The sequence below is a fragment of the Lepus europaeus genome, chromosome 8, assembly GCF_033115175.1.
Source record: "Lepus europaeus isolate LE1 chromosome 8, mLepTim1.pri, whole genome shotgun sequence".
NCBI lineage: Eukaryota > Metazoa > Chordata > Mammalia > Lagomorpha > Leporidae > Lepus > Lepus europaeus.
Window position 1 is genome coordinate 47,015,778 of NC_084834.1, and position 17,723 is coordinate 47,033,500.

Here is a 17,723-nt window from a genome sequence, read left to right on the forward strand (position 1 = left end):
GGGAATGAACCAGCAGATGGAAGATCTCTCTCTCTCTCTCTCTATCTCTCTCTCTCTGTCTCTTTGTGTGTCGTCTCTCCCCGACTCCGTAATTTTAAATTTAAAAATATAAATAAATCTTTAAAAAAAACAAAGGAATTTAGAACTTCTTAGGAAATGATTTTATTAAAATTGTTACATGAGAAATTTTGGTCAAAATTTTCACATTTACATTTTTAAGGTAATTTTTAAGGCAATTTTAAAATCATTCACTTATATCACAATTTCTAGACTAAAAGAATATTCTTTTGATAATAATTTCTTTACTTGGACTGGCGCTGTGGCGCAGTAGATTAATCCTCTGCCAGGGGTGTCAGCTTCCCATATGGGTCCGGTTTTAGTCCCTGCTGCTCCTCTTCCCATCCAGCTCTCCGCTACGGCCTGGGAAGCAGTAGAAAATGGCCCAAATCCTTGGGCCCCTGCATCCACGTGGTAGACCCAGAAGAAGCTCCTGGCTCCTCGCTTTGGATTGGTGCAGCTCTGGCCGTTCCAGCCATTTAGGGTATAAACCAGTGGATGGAAGATCTTTCTGTCTCTCCCTCTCACTATCTATAACTCTACCTCTCAAACAAATAAATTAAAAAAAAATCTTTATAAAAATAATTTCTTGATTTTCAGTCTCTTCAGAAGGCACTCATATTTTTTAAAGGTTTATTTATTTATTTGAAAGGCAGAGTTACAGAGAGGCAGAGTCAGAGAGAGAGAGAGGTCTTCCATCCGATGGTTCACTCCCCAGATGGCCACAATATCCAGAGCTGTGCTGATCCGAAGCCAGGAACCAGGAGCCAGGAGCCAGGAGCTTCTTCCTGGTCTCCCACATGGGTGCAGGAGCCCATGGCTTCCCCAGGCCGTATAGAGAGCTGGATCAGAAGTAGAGAAGGTGGGACTCCCACATGGGATGACAGCACTGCAAATGGCTGTTTTACCCACTACCACTGCTCCAGCCCTGAGGAAGGTGTTCATATTAATACAATATTAACAAGACAAATATTTAAAGTTTTTCAACTATTTTGTATTATTGTTTTACTTTATTTTTTTTAACTTTTATTTAATGAATATAAATTTCCAGTGTACAGCTTATGGATTACAATGGCTTCCCCCTCCCATAACTTCCCTCCCACCCGCAACCCTCCCCTCTCCCGCTCCCTCTCCCCTTCCATTTGCATCAAGATTCATTTTCAATTATCTTTATATACAGAAGATCAATTTAGTATAAAGATTTCAACAGTTTTACTTTAAATGTGGGAATATTTCTTCAATTTTATCTTCTAGCCTTCTTACTACTTTTTTTGTTTATTATATTACTTTTAATTCCATGGGATTATAATTAATTTAATAGCATTCCTTTACACAGAATGTTTTTCATGATTCCAATATTTTACTTCAATGATCTTATCTAAAGATATTCATTTAAATCTCTTCTCCATATTTATTTTCCACAGGTAAAGTATGAAAATGGGATTCTTGTATAACATTTTGAAAATTTGAAGAAACTAAATGCATATCCTAAACCCAGAAGACACCACCATGGAGTGAATATGAAAACTGTTTAGAAAATTCACCATCACACAGAATAAGAATAAATAATACAGTGGATTTGTTGAGAGAGCATTTCACCATGAATCTGTAGTCAGTGCACAATCTTTGGGAGTTATTTTTCTTGGCTGTGGAGGTGCTTTAAACCGTGACTCATGACCATGACAGCAACATCGACGTCACCTTGAGGACAACCAATGACTGGCTAACATCACAATTCAGTATGTGACAACGAAAAAGTATATATCCACTGTCTGTTCACAATATTTTGTTTACCTTATTGAAGTTTTCAATAAATTTCCTGCTCCATACTCATAAATAACACAAGCACCAAGTTAATTATTTTCATACTAAAAATCTCTGAAACTCCTGGAAAAATATGAAATAAGAACAATGACAGCAATAAATCTGGAATTAACCATTATAGTTTCAAGCAGTGTTTTCACTAGCTTCCGTTCAGTTATTACTGTGGAAGAAACATGATTCTTCAGACCCAATCACCATATTTGTTGGAAGTGTCTTGTTTTCCATGTACTACTGAACACATGACCTTTATGCTGATATTTTAAAATATCTCTGGCTAATTCTATTGCCCAAAGTAAATTTAGTCTTAAGTGCAACCTTTTAATGAAAATACTGTGCCTTCCTGTGGGGAAGATGAACTTGGGAAGGTGAAGTTATCAAGCTCCCATGCCTTTAGGCCCATGCCTCCTTATCTGTGTGCTGCCATATCTCTGTGCCTCTATGGCAACAAGTGTCATGGTAACCAACAGGTCCACCTGCTGTATATGAAATCTTGAAGTTTCTGAATAAATAATACAAAAACTTGATGATCAATTAGCATAGTAAATATGATAGCGCCCAGGCTACAATTTGCAAAGCAATTTCTAATCATATTTCTATTATAAAGTCTTGTTGATGAATAATTCCACATTATAATGTAAATATTTTGTCTGAAATTTTCTGAAACCAAAGCAACAGAATAATTTTACAAGCTTAAAATTTCATCTTTAATTGAAGGGATTGGTAACCTGCCTGCAAATATGTGGCATGCATTGTCATATCTAAGAAACATTTTATTTTAGATACGAGCTTTATCATATGCACCGACACAGTAATTTGAAATCATGGCCTTTGGTGTCTCTAACTACGGCCCATTGACAGTAAAGTGATGTCTTGGGAGATATACTTTTATGAGTTAAATTCGGGCTGAGCCCAACATCTAGGAAGATTACTTCTTTCTTCTTAGGAATTATAAATCTTTCTGTAATTATTTTCTTCTTCCCTCGGGTCTTTATATTTCTTCTCCTTGACTATATTTCATCCATATAAACCTACAAATCTGATCTCATCATTGCAATACTAAAATCTTCCTCTGACTTCAGGGTGAAATTCAAAACTCATTAGCACATAAAGGTTACATGTGGCACAGTAGAAAAATTGTATTTTGGAGAGACAGTAAGAATTAAGTATAAATCTTGATCTATCTCTTCAAGAGACTCGATTTTGTAATTTTTTAAAAAAATATTTATTTGAAAGGAACAGAGAAAGAAGGAGAGACAGAGAAAGCGAGACCTTCCATCTGCAGTTTCACTCCCCAAATGGCAGTAACAGCAAGAGCTAGATCGACCCACAGCCAGGAGACAGGAGCTTCTCCTGGATTTCTCACGTGGGTGCAGGGGCTCAATATTTGGGCCATCTTCCACTGCTTTCCTAAGCAGATTAGCAGGGATCTTGATCAGAAGTGGAGCAGCCAGGACTCAAACTGGCACCCATGTGGGATGCCAGTACTGCAGGCAATAGCTTTATGCACTATATCACAGTACCTGCCCCTCAGTTTTGCAATCTCATAGATGAAGTACTGCGTGACTTGTAGTTGGCTGTCTACTCTCCATATTTTACCTGTGTAACTGTATCCCAATTTCTTCTTTTACAAGAACATCAGTAATATTGAATTCATGTTCACTCTAATGACAAAATTTTTAATTACTTCCTAAAGATCCCATCTTTAAATTCAGTAGCATTTTGAGGTTCAGGAGGTTAGGATTTCAAAGTATAAATTTTAGTGAATTGCAATTAAGCCTATAAAATAAAGTCAACTCACATTTAAAGATCTTGAAAGGAACTTCTAGTTGATCAAGCAAGGATTTACATACCTATACATGAGATATGATGTTAACACAGAAAATGATTCATTTTACCATTCAAAATGGATCTACCACTTAACCTAAGGTAAATTAACCTGAAGTTCCATGGCTGATGTGTTCAGGTGTCATTTTTGTTGGATGCCTGTCACAGCCTCATCGCCATCCTGGATTCTAAACTGTGAGATATCTACTGTTGGTATACCTGATTGTAGATTGCAGACAGTACAAAAAAGATGTAAAAATGGCAAATATTTATTAAAGCTGCATCAAATAAACATCCTACTTTGGACACGCACTTTTAGGTTTGTCATTTTTATTTGTATGTTTCTTTGACAGACTCATAGAAGTCTTGTACGTAAAATGGCTGAGAATTCCATCTATTGACGGAGACCTTAAGTGGAGGAAAGTAGTAGTGAGGACTCTTGAGCTGCTAATAATGTTTTGTTCTGAATTTTGGTGTTGACTATGCATGTATTCACAGCGAAAAATATCATTTGTCTGTAAACTTATGTGTATTTTTTGATATGCATAGTGTATTTTAATAAAAATCTTAACCAATAAAAATTATTTATAACATGTTGGAAACACATTTAAATAACAAAAGGAGATAGTATATACAATAATTAAATCACCAAGGTGAAGATTTTCCTTCTTTTTTCTTTTTCTTATTTTTTTTTCTCTGTAAGGGAAAGGACCGTGAATTCTTAGGTAGTGCAGACATAAATTGAAGTTAAGAGTTTAATTTATTTTTAAGATAGATTGGAGAAATTATAATTTCTTAAAATCCAAATAGGGATGACTGAATTGAGAATGAAAACAGAAAAATACAAAAGAGAAATAAAAAAGTATAGTAATGATATTAAATATGTGAGAAGAAATATGTCTTGAGTACACAAAAGAAGAGATTCATCTTAGAAGCCAGTGCTATCTGGCTAGTAAGACTTAAGTACAGCACGTGCTTCAGAAAAATATTTGAAAGTTGGAAAATCCTTTTCCAAAAATAAGAATACTGTAACAAAACTTAAAAACATTTATAGGACCATATATTTCCGTAATATTTTTCTCAGATTACTTATCTCATTGGTTTACAATCAGTGATCTATGTGAGAAAATTTTGAAGGTAGAGAGAAAATTGGTATTAACGAAATTATTCTTGACTTAAGACTATTCCACAAAATACATTTTTATGTTATCTCTCACGTATGGATATGTATTTAATATGGTCTTTCAGGCCGGCGCCAAAGCTCAATAGGCTAATCCTCTGCCTGCAGCGCCGGCACATCGGGTTCTAGTCCCAGTCGGGACACCAGATTCTGTCCCAGTTGCCCCTCTTCCAGGCCAGCTCTCTGCTGTGGCCTGGGAAGGCAGTGGAGGGTGGCCCAAGTCCATGGGCCCTGCACCCGCATGGGAGACCAGGAGAAGAAGCACCTGGCTCCTGGCTTCGGATCAGCTCGGTGTGCCGGCCACAGAGGCCATTGGGGGGTGAACCAACGGAAGGAAGACCTTTCTCTCTGTCTCTCTCACTGTCCACACTTCCTGTCAAAAAAAAAAAATGGTCTTTCACGTGATTTCATGTATTGTTTTGCTAGATAGTAACTTTTTTCTTCGTTTTTTTTTCTTTTTCTTATTTAACAAATATTAATTTCCAAAATATAGCTTTTGGATTACAGTGACTTCCCCCCCCATAACTTCCCTCCCACCAGCAACCCTCCCATCTGCACCCTCTCCCATCCCATTCACATCAAGATTGATTTTCAATTATCTTTATATACAGAAGATCAATTTAGTATATGGTAAGTAAAGATTTTAACAGTTTGCACCCACATAGAAACACAAAGTGTAAAGTACTGTTTGAGTATTAGTTATAGCATTAATTCACATTGTACAACACATTAAGGACAGAGATCCTACATGGGAAATAAGTGCACAGTGACTCCTGTTGTTGACTTAACAATTGACACTCTTGTTTTTGGAGTCAGTAATCACCCTAGGCTCTTGTCATGAGTTGCCAAGGCTATGGAAGCCTTTTGAGTTCTCCAACTCTGATCTTATTTAGACAAGGTCATAGTCAAAGTGGAAGTTCTCTCCTTCCTTCAGAGAAAGGTACCTCCTCCTTTGATGGCCCGTTCTTTCCATTGGAGTCTCACTCGCAGAGATCTTTCATTTATTTATTTATTTATTTATTTATTTATTTATTTATTTATTTTTGACAGAATGTCTTGGCTTTCCTTGCCTAAAATAATCTCGTGGGCTCTTCAGCCAGATCTGAATGCCTTAAGGGCTGATTCTGAGGCCAGAGTGCTGTTTAGGACATCTGCCATTCTATGAGTCTGCCGTGTATCCCGCTTCCCATGTTGGATCATTCTCTCCTTTTGAATTCTTTCAGTTAATATAGCAGACACTGTCTTATTTTTTGTGATCCCTTTGACTCTTAATCCTTTCATTACAATCAATTGTGAACCTAAACTGATCACTTTGTCTAGTGAGATGGCATTGGTACATGCCACCTTGATGGGATTGAATTGGAAACCCCTGGTATTTTTCTAACTCTACTGTTTGGGGCAAGTCCAATTGAGCACAATTTCTTTTTAAAAATAGTTATATTTTATTTTAGCCAACAGAAAATTTATGTATACATATGGTGTTACCATGTGATTGAAACATGTATTGAAACATGGATACATTTTAAAATATCCAATCAGGGTAAAAATATGTGTTTCCTCAAGCATTTGTCATCTATAGAAAATATTCTAAATCCTTTCTTCTATTTTCTTAGATATACAGTACATTATCATTATCTGTAGAACCCTACTTTGCAACAGAACACTGGAACTGCTAACTAACACATAACATTAACAGCTCTTCAACAAACGTTCATCACCCTCCACCATCCCAGCTTCTGGGAGCCACTGTTATACTCTAAATCTCTACTAAATCAATTTTTTTTTATGTGCCACATACAAGCAAGATCATGAGAGACCTTTTCTTCCTTGAGTTAAACCTAATGACTTCACTGGTTCACTCTCCAAATGGCTGCAATGTTCCAATCATGTTCAAGTTCAAATCATGTTGTGGAAAATTTCTAATTTTTATGTGCTACGTTTTATTCATTCAATCAACATTTGGACATTTAAGTTGTTTCTATTCCTTTTTTATTGTGAATAGTGTTGCAACAAACATGGGAGGTAAATGTCTCTTCAACAGAGTGCTTTCATTTAATTCTGCATACATAATCCTTAGTCAGATTGCTGGATTCTATGGGATTTCCATTTTTATTACTTTAAGGAACCTCCATACTATTTTCCATGATGACTGTAATAATTTATATTCCAACCGACAGTGTACAAGGGTTCCTTTTTCTCTATATTTTACTTAGCAATTAGAACCTTTTTCCTTTCTGTATAACAGTCAATCTAAGTGTAGTGAGTTAATATCTCATTTTGGTTTTGATTTATGTTTTTCTGATGTTTAGTGTTGTTGAACATTATTTCACGACCATCTGTATGTCTTCCTTTGAGAAATGCCTGGTGAGGCCTACTACTGGTTTTTTAACCGGATCATTTGTCTCTTTATTGAGTTGTTTGAATTCCTTATACATTTTATATTATCCCTTCATCTGTTGTAGAGCTTTTCAGCATTTTCTACCTCTCTGTGAGATGTCTCTTTACTTTTTTATTTTTCTCTCTTTACTAGCAGTATCCCTATAGTTTGATGAATCATATTTGTCTATTTTAGTTTCTGTTTCCTGTGTTTTTGTAATTTCATTAAAAAATAATCCTTGTCCATTTCATTGCCCTGAAATATTTGCATTTTTTTAGTACTTTCATAGTTTTAGGTCCTCTATTTAGATCTTTAAACCAGTTTGAGTTCATTTTTTTACATGGTGTGATAATTGGGTCTAGTAGTGTTCTTCTGTATGTGGACATCCAATATTGCTAGCAATATTTTTTTAAATGTGTCCTTTCACATATATATATATATACACATATATTTTGCCATGTAAATTAATATGTTTTACTATTCAAAGAATAATATAATGTGGGAAACCAAAAAATTACTTACATGATCATATCTAAGCTATTTAATTTCATTAGTATATGGAAATAAAACATCTAATATAAACAAAATATAAAATACATTATTATAAAAATATTGATTCCAGAGATATTGGTATTTATTATTGTTTTATGTTTTTCCTTATTAAGTTACACAAAGGTATCTCAAAATCATGACAAACCGGCTTTGTAAACTTTATCTTCCTTTACTTATGGCACTAAGGCTGGACCGCTACTTTCTAGTATCCCTCTAACACCACTGGGGAATTTGAAGCATTGCTAGTTTCAAATATCCATAATTTTATAACTGTAAATGATAGTTATAATTAGGTGAACATTTAGATGTTTGATAGGCACATGAGTCCCCCTGGTAGGACATTTATTTTAGCAAAGAGGAACTCTGTGAAAAGCTCTGCCGAGACAATGGGTATAACATAATAATTTCCAGATAAACCAATGTGTGGTATATAAGCAAGTTCACCTAACACTATTACCTGTTTAAATCTGTTACTCTATTAGAAATTATGGAGAGACAATGAGTATAACGTAAAAATATCCAGAAAAACTCATGTGTATGTTCATTTACATCAAGCAAACATTGAGATTTACCTGAAAGTAATTTCAGTTAATTCTGTTGCCTTTTTATAGCTATCATGGGTCAATATTCAATCCTGAATTTATTCTTGATTACTGTATTAAATGGTATCTCATCTCTGGCTTTAAATTTCTCTTCCTTTAATGAATAGTGTTTCACTACTATCAAATTTCATCTTCTGAAATTAAACTTTACATTTTCTTCCTCAAAATCGTTTCTCCCTGTTATTTTCCAACTGCCCCATTAATCCAACTGAATTGCCTTTGCCTTTATTATTTACCAATTTAATTCCCATATGGAATTCCCAGTAGTAATGTGATTCCAGCTGCTGTTTAAGTCTACTTTTTGCTAGTAGAATTCCCATTGGATTCTGATCTATCTATATTTGCTGTGATATAAACTGTTAAAACACTTTCCAATTGATATATATTGTTTGTTCATTCAGTTTCTCCATAACTCTCTATATCTGTCTCCTTCCCTCCCCTCTTTTCTTCACACCTTTCTCACTTACCCATATTTATTAATCTCATCTCTCCAGTTTCAACCTCTGTTTTTGGTATTTAAAAAAATGTTATTGGGGCCAGCATTGTGGCATAATGGGTAAAGTTGTTGTCTGTAGTGTCAACATCTCATGTGGGCACCAGTTAGAGACTTGGTTGCTCCTCTTCCAGTCCAGCATCTCTGCTATGGCTTGGGAAAGCAGTGGAAGGATGGCCCAAGTCCTTGGGCCCCTGCACCCACGTGGGAGACCAGGAGGAGGCTCCAGGCTCCTGGCTTCAGATCAGTGCAGCTCTGGCTGTTGTGGCTATCTGGGGAATGAACCAGCACATGGAAGACCTCTCTCTCTGTCTCTACCTCACTCTCTAACTCTGTCTTTCAAATAAATAAAATAAGTCTTTAAATAAAATAAGAATGAGATTAGGAGAAGGAGGAGGAAAAAGGGTGGGAGTGGGGGTTGAAGGCTGAGTATGTTAGAAAGAATCATTATCACTATGTTCCTAAAGGTGTATTTATGAAATGCGTGGTTTTACAATTTAAATAAAAGGATTCTTGAAAAAAGGACAGTAATGCCCCCCAAAAGTTACAATGTTTCCCAAACTCATACAATTAATGTATCTTCAGAAACATAGGTCTTTGGCTATTAGCTTATTTTCATATTAATGTTTGTTTTAACTAATTTTTTGTTGAACTGCTTTTTGAAGATTTAATAAGAAATAAGATGTGGTTTAACACCAGAGTAATTACTGTACCTGGGAAAGCACACCTCTTTTGACCATGAGACCATTATCATCTGGGTAATATGACTTTTACAAAGCTGAAAAGTATTTGTCTGTACCTGAATAGAAAAAAAATACCGCATTCTTTGCATTGTTAAAAATTTTAATGCATATTTATTGCAACTATCTGTAACCCCTCATGAATTATTTAACTTGATTAGAAATAATGGGCAAATTGATACTCAGGACACTTTCTTACATTCCATTCTGCCCCTATGCTGCCATGAAAGGAATATAATCAGTTTATAATCAGATAAGTAGGATGGGATATGTTGTCCTCAGTTTCAGATTTAGAGATCCCTTTCCAGCTTCTTTTCCAAACTGAAATGCACTAACATATAGACATTCTATTTTTTGTTAAAAAAGAACATTTCAAATAAATGTATAAGGAAAACATAGTGTTTTTATTTTTTTCAGAAAATGTGCATATATTTTTTTAATTTTTCTCTCTGATATCTTGTATAAAAACACAATTTATATTTCAAATTATCTATTAAACAATAGCAATTTATAATATTGTGACATTTATTGATCAAATCCTACAAAAGAGATAAATATCTTAGCCTTAAAATCATGCTATGTATTGAAACATTGGACACAATGTTTTAAGAGAAAAATAACATGGCCAAAACAAAATCAAATGAAGCCTGAGGTTTAAAGTTGCAACTTCATTTATCACAGTTTTCAAGGAAAAATTACATTAATCACAAACAGATAAAATATCTGTATTAGAATAGAAATTTTTAAATGGCCAACCATTATATCTATATTTCTATGAACCATTATTGAAACAATAAATACATATAAAATCTTACACATATCTTTCAATCTTTTCAATACAAATTCATATGATTTGGCAAAAATTGCACAAGAATGAAGCAAAAAAAAAAACTAAAGCAATGTGTTAAAATAATCTATTATGTTCTCTTGATGTCTGTTAAATTCTAATTGTTCAAAAACAGCTGAATTTTTATTAAGAGCTATTATTATTATTTTTTTTTTTTGACAGGCAGAGTGGACAGTGAGAGAGAGACAGAGAGAAAGGTCTTCCTTTTGCCGTTGGTTCACCCTCCAATGGCCGCCGCGGTAGCGCGCTGCGGCCGGCGCACCGCGCTGTTCCGATGGCAGGAGCCAGGTGCTTCTCCTGGTCTCCCATGGGGTGCAGGACCCAAGCACTTGGGCCATCCTCCACTGCACTTCCCTAGCCACAGCAGAGAGCTGGCCTGGAAGAGGGGCAACCGGGACAGGATCGGTGCCCCGACCGGGACTAGAACCCGGTGTGCCGGCGCCGCAAGGCGGAGGATTAGCCTGTTGAGCCACGGCTCCGGCCTAAGAGCTATTATTTAAACATGTACTTATTTTCAAAGATTTGAATAATCACCTTGGTAACAATATTCAAATTTGGTCTATATTATGTCATGATTTTAAGGAATCTTATTTCAACCAGATATTTTGGATTTTGAGCCTTCTTGGCATTCTTGACAGGCATTCAAAAAATCAAAGTTTCAAGCAATCTGGACTCTAAAATTTCCAGTAAATCCTGGACGTTGATTTTTCCAGTTTGGGCCCAACTGAAAAAAATCGAAGGACCTATGTCTCTCATCTTAGAGAGACACCAACTAATCAGGCTATTTGGATTATATTAGAAGTACTGTCAAGATGTGACGTGGTACTAAATTTTAAGTTTCTATAATGGAAAATGCTATTAATACAAATGTTTGAGAATTAAAAAGTCTAATGATCTTGTGTTACTAGACATGAGAGTTATCTTAATGAGAAAGTCCCAGAGGCCTAAAGGGTTAAATACTTGTAAAATCCTACAGGTGCTTTCAAAAATACTGTGAAGTAAGCAAGTGACCCTTGTTGGTTGATGAGTTTATAATTTTAAACATGGCGACTTAAAGTCTTTTGTCATCCACAGTTATATATGATTTGCTGCTCATAAAACTAAAGCGTTGTTGGTTCTGTGTTTAGCTGTCCTCCTATAGGTTCCTATGGACTTTTTCCAACCACTTCTATTGTATTCAGTATTTTGGGATGGTTCTGTAAACAGATGAAGCCAATAATGTATTAACAGTACCAACTGAGAGAAAGTATGGTTAACTGAGGTTACTAAAAACAAAAAGCAATTCAAATCAATTGGCAATCTACAAAAAGAGTTAAAGATTTTAAAAGCTATTATTAAAATTGCTATATTGGTCTACTATGCTATGTTATATGTGTGTACATATTGTATGTCCACATGGGAAAATTTTATTAAGAGTTTTATTTTAATTGGCTTATAGATAAGATTGTCCATAAATTTAAGCTGCTAAAATTAATCAAAGATACATTTTCATTCGTGTGACCTGAATCTCTGCATTATATGTTTTATACTTGTTGGTAGAAAGACTCTGGGCCTCTTAACTTACAAGGCCTAAGGCCCAACAGATTATTATCAAGCCCCTTCTGTCAGGTTCTATTTGCCTCTCAATCAGAAAACTTAATTGTAGCTTAGACAGCACCTTTCTTAGCTCCTCTAATAATGACTCTGTCCTTTGTTCTAGACCTTGTCTAGTGCACTTGGGCCTCATTCCTTTGTAATCATAACCTCTACTCTACCTCCAATGGCTCTACTCCCAACCTGTGTGTACTGATAGTCCTCTTCTCCACTTAATGCTGTATAATTGTTCAGACCTGGTTAATGCCACTCTTAGGATCATTGGTTACTATCCTCACCCTGTCTTTTATGACCTTGTCTAAATATGATCAGAGTCGGCGAACTTGGAAGGCTTCCATAGCCTTGGCAACTCATGACAACAGACTAGGGTGGTTACTGGCGCCATAAACTAGAGTGTCAATTTGTTGGGTCAACAACAGGAGTCACTGTGCACTTGCTCCTCATATGGGATCTCTGTCCTTAATGTGCTGTACATTTTGATTTAATGCTATAACTAGTAATCAGACAGTATGTTTCACTTTGTGTTGCTATGTGGGTGCAAACTGTTGAAATCTTTACTTAATATATACTAAATTGATCTTCTGCATATAAAGAGAATTGAAAATGAATCTTGATGTGAATGGAAGGGAAGAGGGAGCGGGAGAGGGGAGGGTTGCGGGTGGGAGGGAAGTTATGGGAGGGGAAAGCCATTGTAATCCATAAGCTGTACATTGGAAATTTATATTCATTAAATAAAAGTTAAAAAAAAGAATGGGGAAAATATTTTCATATTATGCAACTGACAAAGGATTAATATCCAGAATCTATAAAGAGCTCAAGAAACTAAACAAACAATCCAGTTCAGAAATAGGTAAAGGATTTAAAGAGCTTTTTTTTTTTTTCAAGAGGCAATTCAAATGTCCAACAGACACATGAAAAAATGCTTCAGAATCACTAGCCATCAAGGGAAAACAAATCAAAACTGCAAAGAGGTTTTACTTCAACCCATTTAGAATGACTTTCATATAGAAATCAAAAACAACAAATGCTGGTGAAGATGTGGGGGGAAAGGTACCCTAATCCCAGTTGGCGGGAATGTAAACTGGTGCAGCTGCTGAGGAGGACTATATGGAGATCCCTCAGAAATCTGAACATAGACTTACCATATGATGCGGCCATACGGTCCAGGTGTAAATACTACACCATTTTACGTAAAGGACTTGGGAATACACATCTTTTGATATCTGAGAGGCTGCTGAGACAAATGCTCAATAAATACTGAAGGACCGCTACATATGTGTAACAAACCTATTCAAATAATAACAATAACTTACGGATATATATAATGAAAGTCTTCTAAAGAGTGACTGAGTGGTAGTTGTTTAGCACAAAAGTTAAATCCCCATTTTGGATCCCTGTGTCCTGTATGAGAGTGCCTAATTCTAGTCCTGGATTCTCTTTTTATGATCTAACTTCTCATTAATATGCATCATGGGAGTTTTGCCATTAGTTTTTGTTTCCTAGCATTGGCATCCACAGCAACTACATGTGGATATTTAGGGAGAGAACTAGATGTTGGAAACATTAAAAAAAAAAAAAAAACAGAATAGATTATCCAGTTCTCTTTATGTCTCTCTATTTCTCTTTCTTTCATGAAAACCAAAGTAGTGATATTGAAAAATGGAAAGAATATTTTCTCACTAATGTCAGTATTTTCCAACTTCAGTTATAAATTTATTTCTATTATAGGCCAAATAATAATAGAGATTAAATGTAATCTTTATTTCTGAACTTGGAAAATAATTAAATAACTTAATTAAGGAAAATAAAGGATGTTTAATTAAGAGTCAAAAAATTAAAGAAGCATAACCAATGTTTGATTAAGAAATTTCTATAATTTTGAGAAAATAGTTTTTATGTCTGTAAGGAATAGGATAATGTTTATTGCTGATGATAGCCTAAATAGTTTGTCACCATCATTTAGAAGAAAATATTATATATATTCTTACTAGTAATGAAAATAAATGTATAAAAGAGAGATGATTAAATAACATTGAATGGACCTAAATGACTATTTTTACTTATAGTAGAATTTATAAACATAAAATGAAAGCAAGTAGTTATAGAAAAAAGAAGCAAAATAAACCATAAAGAAAACTAAGAAAAACTGCAGAAATATATGATTGACAGGGTATTGAGATGGTTAAAATAGTAAAATAGCCCCAAAATTTTTGCATCGTTAGTGAGAGGGAAATATGATGCAATACAGGTCTTTTCAGATTCATTAGGATTACTAATATCTTAAATTTGAGTTACTTGAAAGGTACATCATCAAGCAGTCCTACTCTAATCACATTAACCCTTTTCAAGAAAATTTTTATTTATGGCTACAGCAATGTTTGTCATAGAGATTCAAAAAGAAAGAAGAATTGAACATGCTATTGCTTATTTACTAATAGAATCTGTGTCTGGCAATAAATGTGAATAGATTCCAGAAACTGAAAATAATCTCAGTGAAAGATATCAAAGCAATGATGGCTTCAGTCCTTCAACCACAAGGAATTGAATAATCTCAGAAGGGGATGGGGCCACAAAGTCTCCAGAAAAGAGCTATAATTGGCTGAAATTTGATGTCAGTCTTGTGAGACCTTAAGTAGAAAAACTAGTCCAGCTTTTCTAAATTTCTGATTTTCAGATCTCTGAGATTATACATGTTTATTATTCTTAATCAGCCAAAGAATATTGTTCATTGTTCTAACCTCCTACATTTGTGATATAGTTTGATAAAATAAAAAAAAATAAAATTTTCAATACAAAGTGCTTCTTTGATGGCTAAAAGTTATGTGATGGAAAGTATAGACCAAGGAGCCAGTGCTGCGGCTCACTTGGCTAATCTTCCGCCTGTGGTGCAGGCACCCCGGGTTCTAGTGCCAGTTGGGGCACCAGATTCTGTCCTGGTTGCTCCTCTTCCAGGCCAGCTCTCTGCTGTGGCCCTGGAATGCAGTGGAGGATGGCTCAAGTCCTTGGGCCCTGCACCCGCATGGGAGACTGGGAGATAGCATCTGGCTCCTGGCTTTGGATCAGCGCAGCGCACCAGCCACAGTGCGCTGGCCATAGTGGCCATTTGAGGGGTGAACCAACGGAAGGAAGACCTTTCTCTCTGTCTTTCTCTCACTGTCTAACACTGTCTGTCAAAAAAAAAAAAAAGTATAGATCAAGAAAGCAAAAAAAAAAATAGTAAATGGAAAATTTTAAAAATAAATGGATAAGGGGCCGGAGCCTTGGCTCACTTGGTTAATCCTCCGCCTGCAGCACTGGCATCCCATATGAGCACCGGATTCTAGTCCCAGTTGCTCCTTTTCCAGTCCAGCTCTCTGCTGTGGTCTTAGAAGGCAGTGGGGGATGACCCAAGTGCTTGGGCCCCTGCACCCACATGGGAGACCAGGAGGAAGCACGTGGCTTTTGGCTGAGGATTTGCATAGTTCCGACCTTAGCTGCCATTTGGGGGTTGAACCAATGGAAGGAAGACCTTTCTCCCTGTCTCTCTCTCTTACTGTTTAACTATATCAGTCCAATAAATAAATAAAAAATATATAAAATAAATGGAGAAAGTATAGTGATAAAAATTCTATTTTGGTTATCAAATGTACACTTTTTTCTAAATGATAATTTTACAGTCATTTAGTCTATTTATCTTTAGTTAATATTACTAGTTAGGAATCATAGGGCTGGATACAGATTGGTAAGCTGATATGATCTTTGTCATTCATGTAAGCTGCCTATGTTGATTTGAATGAACCTGGTTACAAAAAAAAAAAAAGTTCTCATCTAGATGACTTCAGCAATTAATTGGTAGCATGAAACTTTAAAATGCCTCTGTTCTTAAAGTTATCAATTGTACTGCTCAGAATTTATTCTAAATTATAAAGATTCTTCTACTATTTATGAAGGAAGGTAGAAAAAAAAAAGACAGAGAGAAAGATTTCATCTCCTACATAACTCCTAAAATGCCTGCAGGGAACTCAATTCAGATCTGCCATATGTATGGCATGAACCCCACTACTTGATGCATTAACCATTGACTCACGGGGTATTCATTAATGGGAAGTTGGAAATGGAGCAGAGCTGGAATTTGAACCCAGTCACTCAGATAATGATTGTTGGCATCCCAGTTGTCATCTCAACCACTATCTCAAATGTCTGCCTATTACTTTGATAAGATTTATCAATAGAAGTACAGCATATTATGCAGGAAATGTACAATACTAAATTTTAGTATCAGTTAAAAGAGGAATAATTACAAAGAAATTTTAATTGACAAAATATGATTTATTCACAAAATACATTATGACCATGTAATTGCATGTTAGTCATGTTTTAATAATCAGATTACTGAATATTAATAGATAGACTGGGAGTGATGTTTCACATACAAAATCCATTGTCTTATATTATATGTTATAGAAGCAACTACAGGGGAATTCATGCAAAAATAACTCATGTAGCTCTAGTTTGGGTTACATTCATAAATTAAAGTTAAATTGAAAATCTTTATTTTACGTACAGTGGAATAACGGCTAATTTACAAAGAGCTAAATTTATTCTAAGTTAACCTGAGTAAAATATCAATGTGCTTTATGTAAACAAGAACCTGTAATATAGCATTCTTTCATGAATTCATTTTGTAAACTTATTTTACCGAGTTTCTACTTAGTGCTTGGCACTGTGTTATTTATTACAAATCAAACACTTTTGTTTCCTTAATTATTAAAATATAAAAGAAATATATTAAATTTCTTCTCTCAGGACTAGATTTCAACGTTAAATTAATTGTCAACAATGTGAAAATAGTATTAGATACACACTCAGGATACATGATATTACACTTTTTTGCAATGATAATTTACATAAAGATAAAAAGTGAATCACTTAATAATAATGAACATGCCTCTGATATATTTGGTACTTTATATTACCTTGATATTTTCTACACTTGATCTTAGCCAAAAGGCCGAGAAGCAGTACCTTGATATTTTCTAATGTATTTACACTCAAGTTTTGTCTTTCCACATCATATTTTATGAAGATCATTTCAAAGTCTGATTGAATCACCTGCTGGAACAGTGTTTTGCTGTGATAGTTAATAATATGTTTATTTATTATTTATTTGAAAGGCAGAGTTACAGAGAGATGGAGAAAGCAAGAGAAAAAGAGCGAGAGAGAGAACTCTTCCATCTGCTGGTATAATCCCCAAATGACCACAATGACAAGTGCCTAAGTAAATACACTGATTTGATCATTTCATAGAAGTTTGATGTTTGTAATATATTTCATATCCCATTTTCTTCAGTTATAAAATTAGGAGAAAATTCACAAATTGTAAGATTTCTTTAGGAAACATCAAGATATGTTGAGGGCACCATATGTCATTGCGTTTAAGGGCAATACTCAAAATATTCTAGTTATTTTATTCTTGAATTTCTCTCTTGCTGGTAGTATGTGACCTTGGACACATAGTTTGCCATGACTTATGATTTCTCACATAAAATAATAATATAAATAAATATAATATGGCTTTTTGTGAGGAATAGATAGGTTACATCAGAGAGTGTCCACACTGTGTTTGGCATGTAGTAAGTGTTTGGTGAATATATG